Raw genomic sequence first — 26,616 nt, forward strand, 5'->3', positions numbered from 1 at the left:
ATTAAAAATTAAATGACATATTTCACTCTTTGATGTGGTCTAAAATATACATATTATTATATAAATATTTCTTACATTTTTAAATATTTTTTAGCCATGTTTTTATTGAATTTTATTTTCTATTGGTTCATATGTAAGATTTCAAAGTTTTAAGCAGACTATGAGCTAAAACGGAGGATTTTATTACATTTGAGATGACGAGTAAATCGATTCTCCTAATTATTATAACGAGTCAAAACAAATAAATGGTGATTATAATAAAAAAGGAGTTTACTATTATGTAAAGAATATTATAAGAGGTGTTTGTAAACTTTTTCTTTAAACTAACGTTTAATGCATTTGAAAAGTTATAAATGAGAATTAAAAGCCATAAAGCAACTTGAAACATAAACTGATGTTAGTAGGTTGCATTAAAATGATTGTTTGTATTTTTGTGAAATTCCATTACATGTAATAAAAGATGCTACAAATCAAGTGGGCTAGGTGCCAATCAAATGGATTTTTAAAAGAGTGTGATATTGTCACAATATTTTTATTATTGGTGATTGGGCTGTGAATCAAATTGATTAATTATGTGAAAGCCCATCTTAACAATTATGTCTTGGGCTTAAGTCGGTTCCATTACTTGCACACAAAGAAGAGTTGTATGTTAAAAAAAAGAAAATAGGAAACGAGGAGGGGGGAAGAAGGAAATTATCGGCTGAGTTGGAGACTTCAAATAAAAAGGGGACCAGCCCCTGTTACGAATTGAGGAGTTGGACGGACAGCAGCAAGACATCAGAGGAAGGCAATCATTGGAGGCTTCAAGGTGACACAAGAAGAATAAAATAAAGAAGAAAGCCTTTGGTTTAAGTGGAGATCGTTCGGGTTCAACATCTACTCAACCAAGCATTATTACTATTCGGTTTGAATTTAATATTTTAATCATGAGCTTGGTTGTTGCACTTAATTATTTTAGTTTCTTTGATTTTAATATGGTAGGCTAAACTTATTAGACTGCCTAGGCTTGTGATGAACCTTTGTTTGGTTTGATTTTGATTGGGATTATTTTCGTTATGGATTTTATGTTTTAAGTAAATCGTCGAGTTTGATAAAATTGATGCGTATGATTACTTGGTTTTATTTATTTAGATTTATTGTTTCACATTACCCTTGTTGATTGTTTCATAGGATAGGGTTTTGTTAGGTCATTTACTGTGTGTTCTTGACTAGTTTATGATTGATATCAATTAAGATCATAGAAACAATAAAACTAATTAAATAGATAAAAGTGAACTGCCAGCCTAGAAAGCTATAAGGTGATAGGCTATTGATAGATCTTTGTTGGTCAGGATTGCTAGATTTAGTTCTTCGTAAGGAGTCCGTCTAGGTTTGATTGTCAGCTTAGTCTATTAAGTTAATTGAGTCTGCTTTGCTATCTTTGAATTTCGCGCTGCAAGGTAGGTTTTCGTCATAAAGATACTTAGACATAAATTATTAAATAATCGTAAGGAAGTTTAATTCATAAAACTGGTGAGTCTTAAAACTTGTTAGAAATCCATAGGCATCTTCTTGAAGTGTCAAGGGTCCTGTTCGGGTTTTCTTTTAAGTGTCTATTTTACGATCCCAGTTCCATAACTATTATTTTCCAACTGTTTGATAACTGAAACTTTGGGGATTCTAGCCTAGGTGGTTTTTCATCGTCATCTGATTTAAACTCATAAAAAATATTCTTTTCGTTTTTTCTTGTCTTTTATTAATTAGATTTTAATATTAGTTTAATTAATAGTATTATAATAAACCCCCTTAATATATAAATAAATAGTCGTGTCAGTTTGTCGAGTCTAATTAGTTAATTTACGTAATTTAAAGAGTCTCGTGGGTTCGATATCCGGACTTACTTAGCTTTACTAGAGTCGATCGGTTCACTTGCCGGTTAGTAGTTTAGTCGAGTTTTAAGAGTCTAGAGTATTACTTAGTGTCTAGATTAACGTAATTTAGTTGATAATAATTAAACTACTTTTAGCACATCACTCTTTAAATCTTCTTAATGACAAATTCAACTGCATATTTCTCAGTCCTTTACTAACATTTAGATATTTATCAATTTTGATTTATTTTACACCTTCTTTTTTCTAACACTTTAAACATTATGTATTTATTTGTATTAAGTTTTTCGTGTGTTTTTACTCGTTTTTTTTTTCTAAAATAACTTTGTTTGCATTTTGCTAATTAGTTTTTTCTCTTCATTTTTGGCGTTTTTACTAATATACTTTTTTCAGGGCTTTTCATTGTTTTTCTTCGTCTATCACGAGCTTTTAGAGTAACAACAATCATAAGCTTCACCCCTAGGAATCATACTGTCACTTGTATTCTTTATGATTGTTGCTACTCTTCAAACTCGTGATAGACAAAAAAAAATTATGAAAAACACAAATATGTATTTATCTTAGTAAAAGCGCAAAAATTCAGACAAAAAACAAAAACTAATTAGCTAAACGCAAAAGAACACGCATCTTAACAAAAACACGAGAAGCAAGTAAAACACACCAAAAACTAGTTAAAATGGGCAAATATGAATTTTTTAAGTTTTAGGAAAAAGTAATTGTAAAATAGTCATTATTTGAACCTTATTTAATTGAAATGGGTAAGCTTGTAAAACTTTTAATAATAGATAGGGAAATATGCAAGTAACTTTTTTTTACTAGGTAAGTGTGAATTAAGAAAGTTATGAGGAGAAAATATGTCGTTGAATTTTTAGGTTGGATACTTGGATAAATATGCAATGAAGGAGGGTCTAAAAGGGAAAATATGCAATTGTCGCTTAGAAAACAATAACTTCATCATATCATACGCAGACATACGGGTTGTGCAATCAAGTACATGTTGTTTAATATGATGAGAATGTATATATAGATCTGTAAAAGTGTCATCGGAGTTGTTATACACCGTTTGTATAACTTTATTGCAATTGAATGGTGTGAGCAATGTCTATTGTGAAATAATCTATACAATATAAATGATGTAAAAGTTTATTTTATATGACCCGCATTATATGACATTTACGTGGTATCTAATAATCATACGTATTGTTTAACTTCATATGTATCCTATTATGTGTTACGACATTACTGTCAATTTAAAATGCCAAAACTGTTCACCAAAATCAGCATGCTTCCTTACTTTAGCCCATAGACTTCTTTGTGCAAGAGAGAGTGACACATAGGTGGTAGAGACGGTATTTGCGGAGTTACAGATAGGGTTGAGCGAAGAATGTAAAACGCACGAGAGAGAGAGAGAGAGAGAGAGAGAGAGAGAGAGAGAGATCTGTGAAGGAAGGTAGGGAGAAGCCGTTCAGGCCGACATGGAGAGTAGTCATTGGCGAGTGGCATCGCTCCCAGCTACCCTTGATTGGAGATGGTTTAAAATTATTAAAAATGAGTTTGGTCGGTTTTAGTTACTTTCTTTATGGTACCAGAGGTAAAAAAATGAAAAAAAATTTAAGAAATGAGATGGACCAATGTGGCATCGTTGGTTGGTAAAATCAGGCGTTGGTAAAACACAAGCGTTGTCAATCCCCGTCATTGAAACTGTGAGTCTACGCGAATTCATTCGGAATCTGTTATGTTCGTTACGGTACCAGAAATAAATAAAAAAAAAACAAATTCAAGGACTAAAACAGTGCCACCAAGTGGCCTAGTAGACATTTAGCGGTAGGGATGAGCGTGAGACAGTACCCGTATCTATACTTGTACCTGTACCCGATTGTACTCGTACCAAAAATCAATAAAAACACGTACCAATACTCGTACCAAATTTTTCGGTATGGTATGGGTACGGGTACGGGTAGTACAGTACTCGTTTTTGTACCACTTTGCTTTTTTATTTCCAAATCTTCGACGATCTTGAAACCGGTACCGGTACGAGTAACAAACAACCCGAATTAGTTCGGGTATCGGTACTTTCACAGGTATGTGACAGGTATCAAATTAGTACATATACCAAATTTGTGACATTCGTCAAATTCGGGTTTTTGGTTTCTTTTTCGCGCTTTGTTTTAATAAGTTATACTTCGAACCCGTCAAGTAGGCGTGTACTAATCGTTGGTCATTTAACATAAAAATTAGTTTATAAATCGTAAAGGGTAATCATTGCCATTTTCGAACCTATATTAACATTTATTTAGTTTTATACCCTTTCGTAAAACACTTAGAACTTGGAGGGCATTTTATGTAAATATATAATGCATATATATTATACCATAACCCTAACCCTAACATTTTTATTCAGCCGCCCCTCATCTTCACCTCTTCTGCTCCGGCCCCGAATTCCGGCGAACCTCCATTTCCGGCGAGAAGCCGCCGGCCACCATCCTCTTTTTCTCGCACCACCTCTCACCGCACACCACTACCCTCCTTTCCTCTCGGTTTTTCGGCAGCCCCTAGCCCCCTCACGTGCCACCCTCGTTTTTCTGGTGAGTCGTCTCCGGTGGCCCGACAACCCACCCTCTCTCCCTGTTCCGTCCAACTCTCTCTTAGGCTCTCTCTCTCTTTCTTGTCATATCTCCCCGTCTCTCTTCTCTTTCTCGCTGCTTCGTTTTCCGGCGCACCTCAGGTGGCCGGAATCGGCTTCGGCGAGCCCTTGTGTTCCTCCTCTCCGGCTTCGAGTTCAGGTATTGAAATGTGGTTGTGACTTTCAGTTTAACTGGTAATTTATCGAGCTAATCGGATCTGGGTTTAAAGTTATTTTGGAAATGATGATGTTAAGTGCAAGGGTTAAGACTATTTTTTTCCTAAATCCTAATTACACGGTCGTTTAGAGCGGTTAGTTGGTGCGCGTGTTTAAGCTTGAGGTCACGGGTTTGATTTCTCACCGTGACCAACTTTGGTTTGTTTCGTTAACAAATTACTCAAGTTAATATTTCTACTTTTATTAACAAGAAGATATTTATTATAAATATTATCATTATTATTATTAACAAGATTATTAGTATTATTATTGTTATTATTATCTTTTAATAAAACTATTATTATTATAATTATTTTCATAATGATATGTTATTATTAGTATTAGAACATATAACTTACTATTATATTTATTTATCATTAATACTATTATGATTATTATTATCATTTTCTTATAAATATTAAAGTTGTTAATATTATTATTAAAGATCATATTATTATTACTTATTAAAATTATATTTCTTATCATTTATTATTAGCAATAATATTATTATATTTATTTTGTGAACTCGTTTAGACTCGAACCGACATCAAGAATAGTATTATTATTTACTATCAATGTTATTTATTATTATTAACATTTTTATCAACAACATTATAATTAATACAAGATTGCTATTCTATAACTATTAATATTAGTATTATTAATAAAAATATTGTTATAAACCTTATTTTATGAAATGTTACAAGTTTGCCTTTTGTTGACTTGAGGACTTGATGAAAACGTTACCAAGACTATTAGGGTATTAGTAAAACGAATAATATAATTGTTACTTGTATTCAATTTGTTCGTGTGAACGAGATGTGTTGATTACTGATTTGTTGAAATATAACGAGTTGAATAAATATTGTCACTTTAAATAGTGTCTTGTGTTTTTGGGCAATCGGTTGCACCCCGGCATGTTTCGCCGCCTTTGGTCGGGGTGTGACAGATTGGTATCAGAGCCACAAGACTATAAGATAGGTGGTTAGACGTAACGACCTAGTATAGTCTTTACTTTAGGGTCCTTATACGTTGTAACATCCTAAATTTTATAATATTGAATAAAGAAAGTTACGTTTAGTGATTTCGCGTTATTAATTAATTAATATCGAGTTAAGAACGGATCATGGACTTAGATTAATTAAGGTGGACTAAGTGGTAATGGGCTTTAGGTCCATGGGCTTCAAGGGGTATAAATACCCTCTTAAACCAACCTAAAACACTAAACCCTCATTTATATCCATCCAAACCTCTACACACTCAAAAACACACACCACCATATTTCGGCCGAGAGAAAGAGAGGTGAGGTCCGAGCAAGCACACGCGATTCAAGATATATACGAGATCTAGAGTTCCTAAACAAGCTAACCAAGATCGAACGAGCACGAAAGGTATGTTTTTGACCTTTAAAGTTTACGTTTTATTGAACGTTTAGCCTTGAAGCTTGAAACGGTGATAGATCGGGTCTAAACGAAACGTGAAGTAGCGAACTTGATTCTAGGACGAACCTAGTAAACCCATAAACATGTACGGTTCGCTTAAGATAAACCGTAGATCTTGTATTGAACGTTCATGAAATTAAAGGTCCAAACTTTACGTGTTTTCGGGTCAAATCTTATCCAAAAACGACCATACGAATAATCACGGGTTAGTCAAATACCATACCCATGGATTTCTCAGTAAAATGATGATGATTTTGGGGGATTAAGATTGAACAGAGGCGCAGCTGGGCAACTTCGCCTGCAAGCTTAACTTCACCTGCAAGCTAAGTTCGCCCAGCCATAACTTCGCCTGCAAGCTTAACTTCGCTTGCAAGCAAGTTCGCCTAACTGATAACTTCGCTTGTTGACAAGTTCAACTATGATTAACTTCGCTGGACCCCAAGTTCGCTGATGTCTAACTTCGCCTGCAATTAACTTCGTCTGGTGATAAGTTCGTTTAATGTTAAGTTCGCTTAACACTAAGTTCGCCTACAGTAAGTTCGCTTAATGTTAAGTTCGCTTGATGTCAAGTTCGCTTAACACTAAGTTCGCTTACAGTAAGTTCGCTTAATGTTAAGTTCGCTTATTGTTAAGTTCGCTTAATGATAAGTTCGCTGGAGTTAGCAAATTGGAAGATAAATTAAAAACCTAATGAAAAATGTGTTAAGACAGTTAATGGAAATAAAATTTTTCCAAGCTGACCTGGCAGCTCGACCCCAGCCAGGGGCTCTGCCCCTTGGACCCTGCTAGGGGCTGCCGCCCCTAGACCCCGCTGCCAGGGGCGCTGCCCCCGGACCCCCGTTCGTTGTGGGTTATATAAAGATAGAAATACAACATGAGTAGTAGTAGTTAATTGATACATGTAAATATTATACAGTTAGCCGTGCACAGCTCAAGAAGGGAATAACGATTAACGGATAGCGTAACAGGATTCAGGTGAGTTTCTAGCCCCACTTTTGTGTTATGTTTTCGGGGCTGTGTGCATACTCGATATGTTTGTTAATACACTTATCCTAAGTGATAAGTGTATGCCTTATATGAATGATGTGAAATGTATGAATGATTGCTTGTTAGTACGTGAACGATCTTCGGATATTGCACGTACTGTCAGGTTGTAGTGTTACGTATAAGGTAAGTATGATGTATTTGTTTATATGTATGAATGCGATAAAGTTAACAAACGAAGGAAAGGCATGGCTGTATGGTAACGAAGAGAGACCAGACCCTAATAATATCTGTGATGTTAGGGACCAGACCCTTATAATATCTGTGATGTCAGGGACCAGACCCTTATAATATCTGTGATGTCAGGGACCAGACCCTTATAATATCTGTGATTACTTGGCTTGCGAGTAAATTTAAGTTTACTTGGCTTGCGAGTAAATTTAGTTTCAAACTTGAGCTCCAATTTAGTTATTATACATATATACCTGTAATTAATTTGTATATATTTATAATAGTTTTTATATACATATAACATGGTATATAATATTTAATTATTTTTATCAAAGTTTTATAGATAATGTTTATTATAAAATTATATACTTAATACAATAAATTTTTATATACATAATTATAAGCTCATTTAAACTTGTAAACGATTTAATTTTGCTATTCAAAAAGGACTATCGGCGCAACTTGTTGTCTGTTGTCTTCTGTATCGATGTAAACACTGTTTTTTTAATAAAATATAAGATTTCATTAAAAAAAAACCGTAAAACTTAATATCATGTAATATGTTTTGTGTGGTCTAATATTAACTTTTCTTTTTTTGTATTTATAGACAATTTAATGATCACATATTTTTTTGAACAGGCTAACTCACAAACCCATTTATTATATTTTTATATATACATGTTTGTTCATCATGAAACTAGAATTATCAACCATTTGAAAAGAAAAGCCACTTATATAAACAAATCAGTACCTTTAGCCTTTAGGCTTTAGGCTACAAACCTAATGGTGTGTAATGATCACATATATGAATAGATCATACTATATATGACCTCCTAGTAGTAACAAATCCATGATGCAACTTAAAACTAACTTCTCTAAGTGCATAAAGGGGTAATTAGAAAATGTATATATATATATTGATAATTGATAAGAAAATAAATTCATTACATATAGTGCAATTAGCCCAATAAAGATTTATAACATTCCTAACTATGATTATTGCCATAGATTGTATTTGCAGGGACAATGACAATGGAAATTGTGACCGGTAACTCCCTGTTTCGAAAGACGGATTTACAAGGAATTAAGGAGGGTGCAGGGGCATGTTTGGCTGCCATAGGTTTTGCTGCAGCTTTTGCTTGGTTCTCAAGTGCCCGTACTAGAGTCGGGGGAGTCTTTTCGGTTCGTTGCAATACCTTTATTGATTCTCTTATTGACCAAGTCGTTGATGGGATGTTTTATGAAACCGATATCAGCGATTGGATCGATGATATCTAAAAAAGTCAAAAACCGTCAAACGTAAAATAATGAAGACGGGTAATTGGTATCATCACCAAATGTTGGTGATTACGAGTATATGACAAAATGTATAGGTCATGAATACGGTTTATTGGTTAGAACGATAGACCAGTATACGTAGATGAGAAAATACAAGGTGGTGTATAAGAAAATGGCATAGTTTTTAGCCTTTAGTATACTAGTACTTTTGTGTACCGCATGTAAGAAATTATAATTCCAATCCGGTCTCTTTTAAAGTTGGTATGCGACTATGCGTATCATGTAAGTGTTTTTAAAAGCTTGTATACATGTAACGTTAATTATTTGTCTATATAGTTTTGTATTGATTAAACCTTTGTAATTTGCTTTCAGTTTTGTTTATGGGAAACTAGGTTAAGATCCCGTGTGTAACACGGGTTAGGATAAATAAATTTCAACGACGACACAAGGTAAAACACAAATAACGTGTTAAATTGTTTATATAAATATGCAGTTTACAGTATAATAATTACATATTAAACGATATGGTGTGTGTGTGTATATACATATATGCATACATATATGTATATATATCTTTATATTCTTAAATCTCTAAATATTTCTACTTATATAACATTTATAGTTTTGTATGTAACTTAACCGTATCTGTCTCTACATGTATTTCATGTCATCCGTTTGATCTTTCTGTTCTTAACAACGAATGTTAATACGTTTTATCTTTGTGAAATACATGTATTTCATGCCATCCGTTTTAAACTTCATTGTATTTCATGACTCCGTCCTCAGACCATTAGGATGCAAACATTAATTTTCTCAAAAATCTAAGCGATAGAAAACATTGTGGTCATTTTGAAGTTTATATAAGTTGAGAGGCAAGTACAGAAGTTTAAATAAACGTTACACCTAGCACCTTTAAGAAAGAAACAAAATGGGTGTTTGAATGAAGAATACCATAATATAGCATCTACGATTCTTAGCAGTGATTATATTTTTAATTAAGTTTAAAAATATAAAGCGGTAAGAGACTAATGAACCAAACTATACTATGTTTAATTAATGTTTATTAAATTTGAGATAGCTAGAAAGACCCATACGACAAAACAAAATTTATTAAACAAAATTTATTAATAACTTGCAACAAAACCAAATAGTTACAAGGTGGAATCCACAGGAAGAATTCGATAAACCTAGAATTTACACATCGTCACCAGAGTGCCGCTGCAACAACCACTAGTCATCACTTTGAATTCGCTTATCTCAATCTCCACTACGGTAATACGGAAAAACAGTGTAAAATGTTTGGAGAGCCGCAAGAGAAAGCAACGTAAAAGCCGCAAATGCCGAAATTGAAGCCCATGGACTCTCAAAATAGGTATGCTTAAACCCGGCCCAAGTTACATGCAAACCGTTCTTAGAATACTCGTTTAACTTCACAAACAAGTCTGTTAAGCAATTACTCTTGATGTCAAAAGCTACATCTTTGCCACCCTCCTTAAAGAATTTTGCAATCTCCTTATCCGTACCAAAATAATTCTCAATAATTTTATTTTGGGAAAGCAAACGCACGTCCGCCGAGGTGTTCATGAGACAACCCATGAAGACAACACACGCTGTAATGTCTTTTGAACAATGAAAATAACATTGCTCGAAGCCATACAATTTAGTAAAAAAGAACTATGAAAATCATCCATATTGATTTGAGGAATTGATAGCACACCGTTTTTGAACTTGACATCTAAGAAGCTATCGGCTTGAGGATTAGCCTTGAACTTGACCCCGGCGTTTAAAAGTTCCGTTGCAGGTTGTATGACTTTAAGGGAAGGGTTGGGTTGATCAGTTGCTTCAGAATCAACCGAACTTCTATTAGTATTAATAAAACTCTTTCGGAAAAAAATCAAGTAAATGTTTTCCATCAAGATTCTTATATTTCTGTAAAGCTTCTTCTGGCCTATCAACCATGTAATTGAAAAACTCGAGGATTAAAGATTGAAGCGTATGGTCTCCGGTTCTAGACTTTTCAAACAACGTTTTTAGAACGAAAAACGGTATTTGATTCTCTATTCTCAAAAGATCTCTCATAAAAAATGGTGAAATCCAACCCATTTTAAAGATGGGATCATCCTGATGAGTGTTAACCACCTTCCCAACTTTTCTAAACAATTCAATCATGAAAACACCATCATTGTAGCTAGAGAGATCAAGAGACTCCGAGTAGCTTTCTCGAATTTCATTCTCTTTTAAAAGTATAATATTCATTAAATCATCAAGCGACTCACCGGTTCTTGTAAGCATGTCATCTAGGAACCTCCATTTATGTTCTTGGATCATCTCAAGAGCCTTGTTTCCATAATGGTATGGGCCGATTGAGACAATTCGAGGTTGATAGGCTTCTTTGTTGATTTCAACTAGACTTTGTGGCACTCTAAATATGCAACAAGAACTTTTGCCGGCGAATTTGTTAAGTAGTTTTGCTGGTTTTTTCATTTGTGTCTTCATGATTTGCACTCGATCTATTGTGATGACATGGTCTTGATCCATGTTATTGGGCATTTATGGTTTGGATTCTTGATTTGGTGTTTAGAAGTGAATAAAAAGAGCAATCAAGTGTGAGAAGCTTATTTGATTTGATTCATGGTTTCTTCAAGTCTTTATGAAGGACAACTGGAAGAGTAAAATAATATAAATAATTAAATATGACTTTTCGTGTGGGGTCCGACTGCATAATAACAATTCATAAATGCAATTTCTTTTTTTTAAAGGCCACTGGTACTCTGTACGCGGCCCCTATTGGTTAAAGGTAACCCGAGCCGGCCACTAGTCCGGACGGACGGAGCCCCTAGCGTTCCACCTATTGAGGGATTCACCGGATAAAACCCGACCCCACGCCCGCCAAACGGCACGACAGCGAGGAGCCGGTAAAACCGGGTGCGATCAGGACTCGAACCCTAGCAAGCCAGGGTCATCCCTCATATCTCCCATATAAATTGGTGGTAGTGAGGTTTGAACCCCCTATATCTCACTAATAAAGTGAGTGCTCTACCATTAAGCCACAACCAATTTATCACAAATGCAATTTCTGAGTTATATCCTTACATTTTTAATCCTCTTGATTTAGTTCAAACTGATATGGATACAGATTGTAATTACATATTTATTTTGGAAATTAACTCATATGTGATATATTTAAAACCGAGTTTTTTTTCAGCTATTTAAAGGATCCCACTTGGCACTACTATCAGACTTTACATCCTAGTTGTACAACAAAACAAAGCTTTTGTACTTAAAATAATGTCACCTATAGTGTTTTCTCTTTCTTACCTAGATAATATCATCTTCTTTATTTCTTTAATTTGCTTTTTTTTTCCGGTGAACCGGGAAAGAAGAATCTGTTTAGTGTATTATTATTTAAGTTATTTTAATTTTGTGTTTCAATCTTTGCTTAGCAGTTCTGTATTGCTAGTTTGTTATTTGATTATCAAACAAAAAGAAGGGTAATTAAAGCTGCTAACAAAAGAACACCCGGAAACAAAAGAACTCAAAATTTCAAACTATCGAACGTTCTCCGGTGAATATCACCGCCGTGTTCATTCCTGATGCCGGCCCAAAGACCTCACAGTCTCCGCTCCTCCATGGCTAAATATCGCAACTCTCCGGTAACGCAACAGTCGGGTAGGTGATGTCGGCCGCCATTATTCACTCATATATAAACAAAGGTCGCCCGACAGGGACATCTCTGCAGACCGTCATGTTTGATGGGACATCCGACTATATATAACATTGTCGACGCCAGAGTTGTTTAATTTTCCGAGAGGTCGACGGAAAATACAAAAGCCCGCCGGAATATATATGAGAGGCCGACAGTGACGTGGCGATCAGTAGTTGGCTTTAAAAAAGGTCGTCTGGCAGCAAAGAAAATCGCCTCCGACGTTGTAGTGATGGACATTTTGGGGTTGAAATAAATAAGTGGACAAAAGCTTGACTATCATGGAAATAGACATATTGAGGATTTTCCTTAATTTTTTAGCAATTTTAAACGTTCTTATTTTCGACCTTCTTCGGTCTTGTTTCACCTATATAGAATTATGTTTTATATTGAAAATTTGAATGATATAATATTTTATAATATAATAAATTGTCTTTTAATATTTGCATAACACGTTTAGCTAAGTAATTCGTAGTTGTACCCCAAGAACATTCGTCTATCCAGCTTGTTGCTCGCTTACCCATTATTCACATGTAGCTCGGTTTGTGTTTATATGTGTAAGAAAAGATCTTTATTAATTTAAGAATATATTATGTTACACTTTATAATAATTCATACACAATAATCAATCAATTATTAAGCAAACAAGAAAACATTTAGCCAAAACATATTGATTAACATATAGTCCACATACATTAAAATAAAAGTGCATCCCAAAATCATGGTCCACATACATAAAAGCAATTAGTTCACCCTAAAATACATCAAGTTTCAAATGTGGTCGTAAAGCACTATACGGCTCGATAGTCGTTTTCCGACAACGATTAACAATGGTCAAAAGGCAGTCTGAATTTTTCTGCAAATGTTTTCTATACGGGCGTATAGCCCTATACGGCCGTATAGGTTTTATGGTTTGTCATGGAGCAATACGGGTCATTTAATGCCTATATGGAGCGTATAGGTCTATACGGTCGTATAGGCTGTAAAAGATGTTTTTTTTGCCCCCTTGTCAATCATTCGTACCATATAAGGCCGTATAGGCCTATACGAGCCGTATAAACATGTGAGGGTGATGTACGAGGGTCACATCCCTTTAAATATGATTTGGTAAAATGTTATCTTGGGTTCAGTTTTGACATTTAAACAGACTTGATTCGTATCTATTTATGATTTGAAATTGAAATACTCCTTCACGCCTTATCAAATTATAAAAGAATCATTAAGTATTATAAAAAAAGGTAATTGCAATGATTTTAAAAAGAAAATACATAGATAAAGTCGTGGCATGGTACATTGCCTTTCCACCTAAAAGAGTTTGACAAAAATGGTCCCTAGAAGTTATGGAAGAGGGGCATGTTGCGCTAGATAGCAATCATAGCATGGACCACACGTCTTAAACTACATGTGAAAGTAATAATTCACATGCATTCAATCTTAGTTTGATCATGTCACGTGATGTTCAGATTAATATCATATTAAAAAAAACAGTCGAATAGAAGTTAGGAAGGATGTTTAGTGGTTTGTTTCTTGAGTTCAAAGTCACAATGATGCATGACTGAACTAAGAGAGGTTAGAGTCGTCCCACTCCATCCAGGTTTCGACCCAATTTTCAGAAGAAAGGTACAAAAAGAAAAGTCACTGTATCTTAGGGATGATATTCACGTCCGGGGGGCCGGCCATGAGAAACCACTCCCCCGCTAGCACTCTGTCCTTTCTATACATGAAAATTATTTATTGTGTTATATAATATTTGATATTAGTTTTTATTTGTTATCTTTGTATCTAACAATCTTGTGACAATTAAATAAAAAAAAAAGCGTTTGTGTATCTCATTACAATTATTTGATACAAAGAAAGGAATAGATGTATACACTTCAAGTTACAACTAACTTCACAAAATGTTATGTGGAGGGGGTGTAACCCTAAAAATTTCTAAAATATGGCAAATCCTACGTTGTCATCTCGGTTTTATGGGAAACTAACATGACTACCTTAAGGGGAGATCTCACTCCTTTCAATACACTAACCAGTTTATTGAATTTGAAATAATGATTGACGTGAGAGGGTAGCTGCACCCGGAATTGGAAATATGGTATCGCTTTGCCCGGGTACTGCCAGCCCTCCACCTCCACCATTAGAAATTGTGTATTATAAGGAACAAAGAATGATTACATAACTTATTTTGTATTTTGTTGACAGTTAAATACTTAAGCAGGGAATTAGGAAAATAACCATCAACAAAGACAACATCCGTCATGTACTTCGGTATTTTTTCTTAATAAAGTTAAGACTATGTGTATCAGGTTAGGGATTATTTTGCGTAGTTATAACTATATATTTGTAATGTTTTACTAGTAACTTCTTTTCTCTTGCCTTATGATTATTAAAACAATTCAGGGTTTCATTATTCCTTTATTGTTGTGAGCTTGTATTATACCAGGGGTTGCGGTGAGCAACACGACGAATTCTAATAAAATTTGAACAATAAGTCAAACAAAATAAGAGATTTAGAAATGGAATTATAAGTATAAAAAGCATAAAAGAAAAAAATGCGTAAAAAGGAAAGAAAAACTTTACACTAAATATGTATAGGGTTAAAAATTAAGTAGTTAGGCTAAGTGTAGTGGGGCTTGATCCATCCAAATTGATCCAACATATTTACGGCATGTAGGCGCTTATGTGGCACATGATCAAGCCCCATTATCAAGCCTTAGAGGGTGTAGTGTCCAGGTGATCCGAGGCTTAATTGATTTTTTTTGTTAAACACAAAAATACTAAAGTTGTGTTTGTTTTTGCTTATAAGGTCTGCAAGGAGCCTATGTTTGCGGGGACGCAGACATAAACTCCTGAAGACTGTTTGTTTTAAAATATATATATATATATATGAAAACTGCTTTTATTGTCATAAAAAATAAGTTTTTTTCAACATCTTCACACTTCTTAACATTATACCAAGTACCAACACCCAATGTCCAACACTACCACCACCCACCGTCCGCCACCACCACCATCCACCGTCCCCGGCCACCCACCACCACCGTCCGCCGCCACCACCACCACCTACCGTCTGCCGCAACCACCCACCGTTTGCCGCCACTACCCATCGTCTGCCGCCACCACCACCGTCAACCACTCACCACCACCACCGTTAACCACCCACCACCACCACCACCCCCGTCGGCCACAACCATCGTCCACTACCACCACCATCCACCACCACCACCCGCCGTCCGTTGCCACCACCCACCGTCCGTTGCCACCACCACCGTCAACCTCTCACCACCACCACCATTAACCACCCACCACCACTCCCGTCGGCCACAACCACCGTCCACTACCACTACCATCCACCACCACCACCCACCGTCCGTTGCCAACATACACCGTCTGTTGCCACCACCATCCGCCGCCACCACCACCGTCAACCACTCACCACCACCACCATTAACCACCCACCACCACCCCCGTCGGCCACAACCACCGTCCACTACCACCACCATCCACCACCACCACCACCCACCATTCGTTGCCACCACCCACCGTCCGTTGCCACTATCATCCGCCGCCACCACCACCGTCAACCACTCACCACCACCATCCATCACCACCACCACCACCCCGTCGGCCACAACCACCGTCCACTACCACCACCATCCGCCACCACCACCCACCGTCTGCCGCCACCACCATCCACCACCACCACAACCGTCCATCACCACCACCCACCGTTTACCGCCTACCACAATCGTCTACCACCACCCACTTCCATAGTTCATACACCACTACCAATTAATTTAGAAGTCTACAAACGTTAAATGACTTTTATCTACTGTAATATATATGATAGGTAACTAATTTTCAGCTTATACAGACGATATCTAGTTTATAAAACAAACAACATTATATTTTAAGATTGCAGACCTTCAGACCACATCTTCAGTTACAGACATTAAATCAGATGAAATCAGATTGCAGACAATTTTTGTCTTAAAATACAAACAGCACCTAATATAAAATAAAAACATCTCCTTCCTACTCTCCAAACCACCCAACTCTACTTCCTCCCTCTCCAAACCTCCTTCCTGCCAACGCCTCTCTCTCTCTGTCGCACACACGCACACACACACACACACAAACTTCTCGCAAATCCGCCGGCGGCAAGGTTCCAAGGAAGCAACTGGCAACCAAAGCCGCCCGGAAATCAGCTCCGGTGACCGGCGGCGTGAAGAAGCCGCACAGATTCCGGCCAGGAACAGTGGCGTTGAGGGAGATCAGGAAGTACCAATGCCCAACGGCTCTTTTGAGCCCCGCGGACCAATCCGCGCCCATGTCCACACAACATGGGTAGTGATGTCATCCACGCCCCACTACCTTTAGTCTTAAAAGTTTACCTTTAATTATAACCATTTAAATTAAATGAATAATAAATATAAAGAAAAATATAACTCTATTAAAGTTTATGGATAGAAATGTAAACCATTTAAAAGTAATAATTATTATAGTTACGGGTCATATGATAAATAAGGGGTGTTTGGCCTAGCATTTTTAATAAAGCTTATAGCTTTTTTAGTTTTTTGTTTTTACAAAATAAGCTTAAGTTGGTGCTTGGTTTAGCTTTTTAAGCTTATGCTTATTAGCTGATGTACATAGAAATATACATCTTTTCGGCATCAAAGAATCTCTAAAAACCGCAATTTCAATCTAATAACATAGCAATAAAGACTACTTATCATAATAAAACATAATTTCAGGTGAAACCAAACCCCAAACGAAGAAACAAGCAAAAAAGACAAAGAAAAGCAGAAGAAAACACTGGAAAACAAAGAAACACGCCCCCATGCCTCAATAAACACGCCCCCATGCCTCTGACACAAGAAAAGACAAAATCTGAGAACAAAGGCACGGGGCCGTGCTCAGCATGCACGGGGCCGTGGACGGGAACGCAGAAAAGACAAAGAAAAATTGAGCACATGTCACTAAAAAGCACGGGGCCGTGCCTACCAATCACGGGGCCGTTGCCACGTCACACAAAAGACAAAGCAAATCTGGCACATGTCATAAAAATACACGGGACCGTGCTCATCTTGCACGGGGCTGTGCATCACCATCCAGATTGCCTATAAATAGTGGCTCATGTTGCATTCATCAAGTGTGCCTTGAAAAGATTTCTATCCGATTCTCTCTTATAAAAACACACACTAACACTCACTTTGAAGATCTAGTGAAGTGTTTGAAGGTTTGGAGGTCATCACCACTAATCATCATCATTAACTATCATCAACTATCATTAAGAAGAAGGATTTATCTACATTTGGTTAGATTGTTCCAAGTTTAATCATGTATTTGTTATTATCAATCATCTTAATGTTTATCATAATGCTCATTATGAGCTAAACTCCTTTTACCATTTAAAATCTATGAAGAAGCTTTGTTTTACTTGATAATTAATCAAGACATGTGATGTAGTCTAGTTAAGTACATGGTTATGTTACAATTATCTTTTGATGAGAAATGTTTCACCATCTTAAATCACTAATTCAAAGTTGGTGGTTGTCAAATCTCATTGGAAATCGTTCATGATCGATTCATGTTCTTGAAAGATAGAAATACTTTGATACATTATCGAAACATGGATCCTTATATTGTACTTAGAAATGATGAGATATAAGTTATGGTGTATTTTTCTAAACCTTGGTAATCCGAAAATGGCTTTGCGTAGGATATCAAATTAGCTAAAGAAACCATATGTTAACGGAATGTGTAATCATAACCTACTTAAATCAACCAAGGGGAGGTTGTGTGATGAACTACAACCACCCGAAGTTGTTAGAATTGGTATTCGAGAAATTGAAGTCAATCCTAATCTTTCTACTTAACGAAACTACTTGCCAACTTAAATTGACATCATTGAGATGGTATGACATTAGGAAAGGGTGAACTTTAAAACACGCATATCATCTCCTTAGTGACAAAGATGCTCACTTTGGGTTAAGGAGTTATCTATCATATATTGTTACGGTAAGTTTATCACATGTCTACATATTAATTATCAATGCTAAAATGGAGTGGATTCTTGATCTTAGATGGTAACCTTCGCATAATTGAAAAACTCGTTTAGAATCTCTTTTCTTGGTCACCTATATATTATATATAAGTATTTATATTTTATAAAAGTTCAAAAAAAATTAAACCCCAAATGATTAAAACCTCCGATTAAAGTAAAGCTACGATTTATTATTAGAAACCTTTGTGTCCACGGATCGATACTTGGTTCTTACCAATACTATTATACATATACGATAGGTACACTTGCCTATTTTGTGTGTGTTTAGTCTTTGTAGAAATCACTTTTATAAATTTAAAACACGATCTTGTGCAAAAGCAAATATCCAATCCTTCTATATTTCATACCACACGCACGCACGCATCATTAGCTTATATAAGCTAATTTGAAGAAACTTATTTGAAGATGGTTTTTAACTTATGTGAATAAGTTTATTTGTGTAAGCGTATAAGCATAAACCAAAAAATAAAAGCTAGGCCAAACACCCCCTAATTAAAGTTCAGGAATAAAAAACGTAAATTGAAAGAGAAAGGAATGACTAATAAAGTTTATTATTCAATTGATTACATAACGCTTCAAATCGATTAATTCCGCGTTGATTGCAACTGAATGTTAACAGGAGATGATTGTAACGACTCGCCTGAGATGAATTGTTTGTAACTCATCCGGTACCCAAAATTAATTTTACCGGCGTCTTTTAGTGGCGTCTTAATTAGGTCAAATTACAATTATGTACATCTAAAATGTTTTATATGTAATATAGATATAGATATAGATATTCATCAAATGTTTGCCGGCTACAAATAACCCCCCCACCCACGTACACCCCTATCGCCCCCTGTTATCGTCGTCAGGGGGGGGGGGGAGGATGTTCCTCCATTTTGTAGCCCGAGTCGTCCCATTACTCGCCCCCATTATGCACACACTAACAAAAAGGAGAGTGAGATCTTAACTAGCAGCGCGCTAGCACCAATCATCTAATCATCATAAAGGAAAAGAAAGAAACATTTACTAAAATCAACCATTGTGTGTGCATAAAGAATTCTATGGTGTTTTACAAAAAGCAAACTTTAACATTTATCAGGTTTTAACTTTTATAGCAGTACAGGTCTGGATCCACCTAAAAATTTGGGTTCGGGATAGGATGAGCCATGACCAAGTGAAAAACCTTACGGATTTACATGTCCTTTTCGTTCACCCATATATTTTGTACAAGAAAGAATAAAGAAAGCATCCCATCTCGTTTCTTGACAATATCTCAAAGCCCATTCATAAATTAATTACCTCTCTGTTGTGTGGACTATAGAATCTCGGTTGTATGTCAATCCCATAAACAAATAATGCATACACCAAAACAACTCATGCATACACCTAGGGTTGTGCAACGGGCACGACCCGGACCGAAACCGTTTAGACAAGATTTTCAAACCCGGAACCGGACTGTTTATATATGGTCCGGTACGGGTTTAAAGCGGTTTTAAAAGGGGTTTAAATGAGTTCATGAGAACCGGATTGCAGATGATCCATTTAAATTGGAAACACATGAGCACTAATTTTGGCTTATTTGAAGAGAAAACATTCATCCAATAAATGCATTATACATGATCTAAGCTAGCAATTTGCAAATTAAAACAAACATGCATGTAAACTATCCAAACAAGAACATGTGCGTGTAAATCGGAGTGGTAAAAGGTGGCTGCCTTTTAAACTTCGCGGGTTGCCGGGTATAACATGTCCGGCGGGTACAGAACCGACCCGGACCGTAACCCATTTAGTCATGATTTTCAAACCCGGACACGGTTTTTAATCCAGGTCTGTTAGACGGGTTTGGCGGGTACGACCCGTGAGATGCTCACCCCTACATACACCAACACCGGCTTTTAGCCTCAAAGTTTGAATGCATTTATAATTTATTTGTGACCTAATTGTCAACTTTGCTTCAGAATTTATGCACTTTTAAAAAGGACTCTAATTAGTTGCTCTTACTATTATTGCCATCTGAGCATTCATTTTTATTAGATTTTTGAATAATTGAACAAGTGTGATGAACATAATTCATGTTTTATTATTTATAACTAGGTTTTATTAGTTTTTCCAAAATAAGTGTTAGAAATACACCTGTTCTTTTCTTGTATTAGTAAGAAATTGATAGTGGAGTTTTCTAGAATTACCAACAAGATTACATTATCAAAAAGCTTTGAAATTAGAAGGCACACAACACCTAAAAGACATATACAAGGATTTATTTGAAACAACAACATTTAAGTACTAAAGGTGAAACAAACACAGTATTTGTTTTCTTTTTTTCTTTATTTATTTTTTTCACATGCAACAAGCCTATTATTAGCATCTCATTGCAACTCTAAACATTTGCAAAACTTGCAACTAGAAAGAGGTTAGAGACAGCCTTAACAGTTAACACACAAAGCCAAGGAAGTTGCCAACATAGACCGCAAAAAGTACACCCATTTTTGTGAAATTAAACTCCAAGGATTTATTAGGATTCCAGGAAATCGTCTTGTCAATTGCTTGCCCTTTTTTTTTCTAAGATATGTTTCATTTTTTGTTTTGGTTAAATTCGACCACCGGGAAGAAAGATGGGTCCGTATATTCCAGTCGGCTAGCAAATTATGTGAAGATAAAAGAGGACGGAAGAAGACATAGCGTTGTCATTTTTGTTGGCTGTACTATCGTAGCTAACCATATATTTCATTATAGAGATGGTACATACGTTGGTGTTTAGTCATACACAAACTGTACCGTTGGTTTCATCAAGCTATATATACTGAACTTTACAAAAGCTGTTTATGTCATATTGTTACTTAACAAAATATATATGAAAGTGGACTGCTTAGTGACTTTTGCAGTTATGTGGCATGCACATCACTTTACTCATTCCTGCATATATACAATCAATCATACATAATGACTAATTATCATAAACACTATTCAAATACTGACTGAACACTAAAAGCTTTTCACCTGCAAACTCACACGGGAGAAGCATGTTTATAAAAAACTTAGCTTTCACGCCTTCAATCCCGTCTACTTTCTCTAACAGCTCATCATCAATCTGATCATCTTTAGACCGTGTTCTTTGACATAGATTTGAGCACATAGATTGATCTCCCATCACAGCTTTCTTTAAACTGGTTGTTTTGGGATATGTTCTTTAACTCTGAAACCTCTCGTTTTTGGTTCGGGGTGCGTTTCAAAAAGACTGAAAAGTCAACAAGGCCCGGCAGTTCATCCAGCAGGTCTCCTTTGTAATAATGAAGAGCCTGGCCCGTCATCTCATGCAGATCTTCAATGATCGCCTCCTTTCTTTTAAAGTTTATCACTTTTTTAATTTGAACTAGCTACTCATTAATATTAATAATATCTTCGGTTTGACTATGGCCGAAGCTGTGAGGGTTTGTCTCAATTAGGAACTGAACGACGTTGTTCATGGTAGGACGCCGGGTTGCTGTACTGTCTGTACAACGGATGGCTATGCAAAGAACCTTAATTATCTCATTGTTGTAATTACCCAAAAGTGTCTTGTCCAAAACCTCAATTGCTCCTTCTGTTGTCTCCACCTTTGCTGAAATCCAATCTACTATGTTCTTGCCTTCTCCAAACTCTTCCTCCATGGGCTTCTTACCGATTACCAACTCCATTAGTACAACACCAAAACTGTAGACGTCACACTTTGTTGTTGCCTTACCAGAATAAGCGTACTCTGTATTACAAACATTAATTAGGAAAAGAAACGTCAATTAGATAAAGGCAAAACTATACTAATTCTAAGGCAAAATCCTTGTATACATTGTAGATAATTTCTCAAAAATATATTATTATTGATGGTATATTTCTTTATCAAAACTGATGTATTAACTGTTTAAATAAACGTGTTTTTGTCATACCAACCCCGGCCATGCCAATGATTAGGAGAAGTGTCAACCATGTGTTAACTTTTGGTGACCCTTTCTAAAGAGCAATAAAATGACCTTTTGTTTTATCAACAAACTGTTTCAAACAGTGGGTAAAAGGCTTTAATTTTGGGTCTTACCCCATTTCAAAAGCATTAATTTGTCATGTAATAATAAACTCTATGTCACACTCTTTGTGACATTACACTATTCTGCATTGTAACTTTTATGACTCCATTGCCTGAGTCACGTCTAAATAATACTTGCCAACAGTTCATGTAGTATTGTAAATTAAAGTTAGTTTATACTTGTACCTGGTGCTATGTAACCATAGGTGCCGGCAACAATAGTGGCGGTGGAGTCTCTGCCTATAGCACTTAGAACTTTTGCTATTCCAAAATCTGCCACTTTTGGGTTAAAGTCTGTATCCAACAGGATATTTGCGGACTTTATGTCTCTATGAATAATGGGTGACCTTAAATCATGGTGTAAATAAGCTAAACCCTGTGCCACACCAAGTGCAATACGGTGCCTAGTCGGTCAATCCAAAAGACAATTGCCTCTATGAAGTGCATCCCAAAGATTACCACTTTGCATGTATTCGTATACCAGCAAGTCGCAATCAAAACCTGAAAGATAACCGTACAATTTAACAATATTCCTGTGTCTTATGTTCCCTAGTGTCTCCACTTCAGCTTTCAACTCTCGTTTCATGATCTGCTGTTCATCGTCATTCGCTTTTTGACTCCGAAGCCGCTTAACCGCAACCACTTCACCATTACTGAGATCAATCTTGTAAACAGTTCCAGACCCACCATGACCCACAACATTCTCGTCAACAATGGCTTCAAGTATCTCATCCTGATCAAAACTTATTGGATGGAAGCAAATCACATTATAAGAAGAGTGAGAAGGCACGTCATGCTTCACAACATCTCTTTCTTGACTAAAGCATATAATTACAAACAAAATAATACCCGCAAGGATAATAATAGTCCCAGCCAACACTACAATGACCCAGATGTGTTTATCTTTCTTCCTATTGTAAGATTGAGCATGGGCACATAAGGAGAAGTTTTGATCTGGTGGATTCAGATACTCAGGAACACAAAGATTAGGGTTACCTAAAAAGCTTGTCAACTCTCCTCCTTCGATGAAGGGATTAGGTATTGGCCCTGAAAGTTGATTGTTGGGAAAGTTCATGGAACTTAGCATCAAAACACAAAGGGATCCTGGGATGTTGCCAGTCAGCTTGTTTCCTTGCAATAACAAAAGATTGAGCCTTTTTAAATCACCAATTTCTGAAGGGATTGACCCGGATATCATATTATTGCTGAGATCAATCTTGACAAGATTAGAAGGCTGTGAGATTTCAGACGGGATGACCCCGGATATTCGATTATCTCGTAAGAGGAATTCGGATAAGTTTCTAGCATTCCTAATAGATTTAGGTATTGATCCGGTGAGAGAATTGTCACTCAGATCAAGAATAAACACCGCCGGGAGACTGAAAATCCCTTTGGGTGTGTTTCCGGACAAACGATTGGCATTAAGCCGAAAACGAATAACAGACGTACAGTTGGAATAACTATCAGGCACGACACTGGTAAACATGCTGTCAAGTGCTAGTAGTGAAACCAACTTACCTCCATTGCATAACGCCGGTGGCAACTCTCCGGTCAGATTGTTTCTCGATATCTCAAGATGCGTCAACGTTGACCATCTCCCTAAATGTCGGGGCACTTCACCAGAGAGATAGTTTTGATAAAGTGATAAACGTGTTAAACTATTTGACTCCCCGAGCACTCGTGGGATTTGTACTTTGCGCTCAGCTCCTCAAGTGATGAACAGTTGGCGATGATGCTTGAGAGTTCACCACTGATATTGTTGAAACTTGTATTCAGGGATTTCAAATGAGGAAGGTAGGAGCACATGTTCCCCGGGAACACGCCGGATAAATTCTGTGATGAAATGTTGACCTTGATGACGTACCCTTCATCATCACAGGTTACACCGGTGTAGTTGCAGGTGTCTGAGCCATTCCAGACACTTTGAAAGTCGCCTGAAAGTGAACTCTTGATGAGTCTGAAGAACTTGGCTTGATCATTAACCGCGGTGGTGGTTTCATCAGTGCTAACTGAAAGTGATACGAGAAGAGTAAGACAGAAGATGAAAAGATGGTGAGAACCCATGGTAGATTAGATTTCTAAGATGAAGAAGAAATTAGGAGGAAATTGGTAAAGGTCTTTGGGACATTTTAAGGCGAGCTGGGATATCAGCTAAAAATGAAGCCCCCGTAAACTTCCTTACAGACCCCTCGGAAGGGAGATCCACTCTACGACCGGCAGATTTGCTCGTCTTTGGTTGGGCCGGGGGAAAACACGCTTGTGTTGACCTCACAGGGGTATCTCCCTTAGCTGGTTTGAGGGATAATGGGTTTGTAGCTGGGCAACCAATGAAAAGGGCTGAAACGAAGAAGGTGGAGAAACATGCTAAAGCCTGCGAAGAGAACCAACATGTTTTTGTCCCTCTGGCTTTTGATACATTTGGCTCATTGGCACCGGAAGCTATCCGTTTCCTAACCAGGGTCCAACAGGTTGTGCATAGCAATGTGTCGACTCCAAAGGGGCAGGGGTATGTCTTTAGCAGGTTAGGGTTTGCAATTCAGAAAGGGGTGGCGGCTCAGCTTGTTGCCCGCCTACCTGCTATATTGATGTAATATCTATGTTTCTGTATATTATAGTTGGTTTTATTAAAAAAAAAATTGTGTAGATGAAGAAGAAAGGGTAAACCAGGGGTGGTGTGTTTAAATAAATGAAATGGAATGCTTTGGTTGGTTAAATAGTTGAAGTTGGTTAAATGCTAAATAATTGAATCCACATGTTTACGTCACCTTTTTATCCGTACTCGGCTACCTGGTCACAACATACAACAAACAAAATTTTGATTTACAAAAGAATACTAATATTCTTTTTCCATTATACAAGAAGAATACTAATATTCCTTTTCCTATATATCCATTCAACCTTCGACCTTTATTTATTCATCAAGTGCAAATCGTCATTAAAAAATTATAAATGTCGTAGTAACTTGAGAAATACAGGGAAAGAGTATTGGTATTCTTTTATAGAATCAAAATTATTCTTGTATAATGGATAAACTTTCGTGACTTACCCTGCATAAAAAATAGTAAGTATAGTGTTCAAAAGATGTCACATGTCATCAACTTACACTACATGACTTTTAAATCATCTTTGCATCTTCAAAGGAGTACACTCGTAAGTTTGCAATAATTGCGGACTGATTTTAGATTCATAAAAACGGTGATCACTACGACAATTATCAACATCTAGTAGCGATTAATAAAAAACTTAACCATTTTGTTTGAATGCCAACTGGTGTTGAATTTAGTTTTTTGTGTATTTACCAGTCAACCCATTTCTCGTTTTAAACATTTTATTCAGTTCATCCAAAAATTGTCTTAGTAGTTCGTATGGCATGTATGTATAGTACATTAACTCCATCCATTGTTGTGCTCCTATGTCAACTGTATTATGATTTAGTCGGTATGAAGTTGAAGGTTTCATTACAGATATACACGAATTACATTAGAAAGTCCACTTCAGTCATACAAACAATCAGCAAAACTACACTCATAATTAACTCAATTATGCAGAATAAAGTTGTTCATAACCGAGATAAATTAGCATCGATTTTACAACCAAAACTACCGTTATAATTGTTCAAGGCCAGATTATCAAAGACTTGACCTTAAAAGTTAAAGGTCCAATAGTAACAATTCTCTGACTATGTCAAAAGTTCATAAGATTTTATTACAATTATCATTTTGGGTGTTACAACTTCAACCTATCATACTTTACCTTAACTTAAAATTCAACAAATAAACCAATAGGAAAAGTATACGTTGTTTGACCATTTAAGTCAAACATGCCTGTTGTTAGCTTCAAATTTAATACGAAAAGGTTCATATTAAATTTCTAACCATATGACTATTAGTGGAAGTGCATTTGGTTATTAATTTCTAACCATAGTTTAGATGATTTATTTTTACCATTTAAAAAAAGGTTCATATGGGTTGTACAATGAAATCAAATGTTCTTAAAAAGGTAAAATAGTAATTTTGCTTTAACCGGTATAAAACAGATCTCAAATCACCACTAACAAACAAATGCTGTAATAAAATCAACAATCATAATTTGTTAAAATTTACCAAGTAAAACTAAGAGTGTATAATAAGATTTCATTCTTATAAGTAAAACTAAAAATTATGTTTCA

General features: G+C 36.2%; 2 pseudogenes across 1 annotated transcript; both read right to left on the reverse strand.

Moving 5' to 3' along the window:
* Positions 1-9,262: 9,262 nt before the first annotated feature.
* LOC143545737 (UPF0481 protein At3g47200 pseudogene) lies at positions 9,263-11,258 on the reverse strand (annotated as a pseudogene).
* A 10,510-nt stretch (positions 11,259-21,768) lies between these two features.
* On the reverse strand, positions 21,769-24,512 carry LOC143545721 (receptor protein-tyrosine kinase CEPR1 pseudogene; annotated as a pseudogene). Its single transcript, XR_013137482.1, has 3 exons — positions 24,215-24,512; positions 22,635-24,152; positions 21,769-22,130 (listed from the first exon to the last, which is right to left on the reverse strand). The product of XR_013137482.1 is annotated as a receptor protein-tyrosine kinase CEPR1 pseudogene (transcript).
* Positions 24,513-26,616: the final 2,104 nt, after the last annotated feature.

Source organism: Bidens hawaiensis, unplaced genomic scaffold (assembly GCF_021521415.1).
Source record: "Bidens hawaiensis isolate Kalapana, Puna unplaced genomic scaffold, B.hawaiensis_p1.1 tig00014033_1, whole genome shotgun sequence".
Taxonomy (NCBI): domain Eukaryota; kingdom Viridiplantae; phylum Streptophyta; class Magnoliopsida; order Asterales; family Asteraceae; genus Bidens; species Bidens hawaiensis.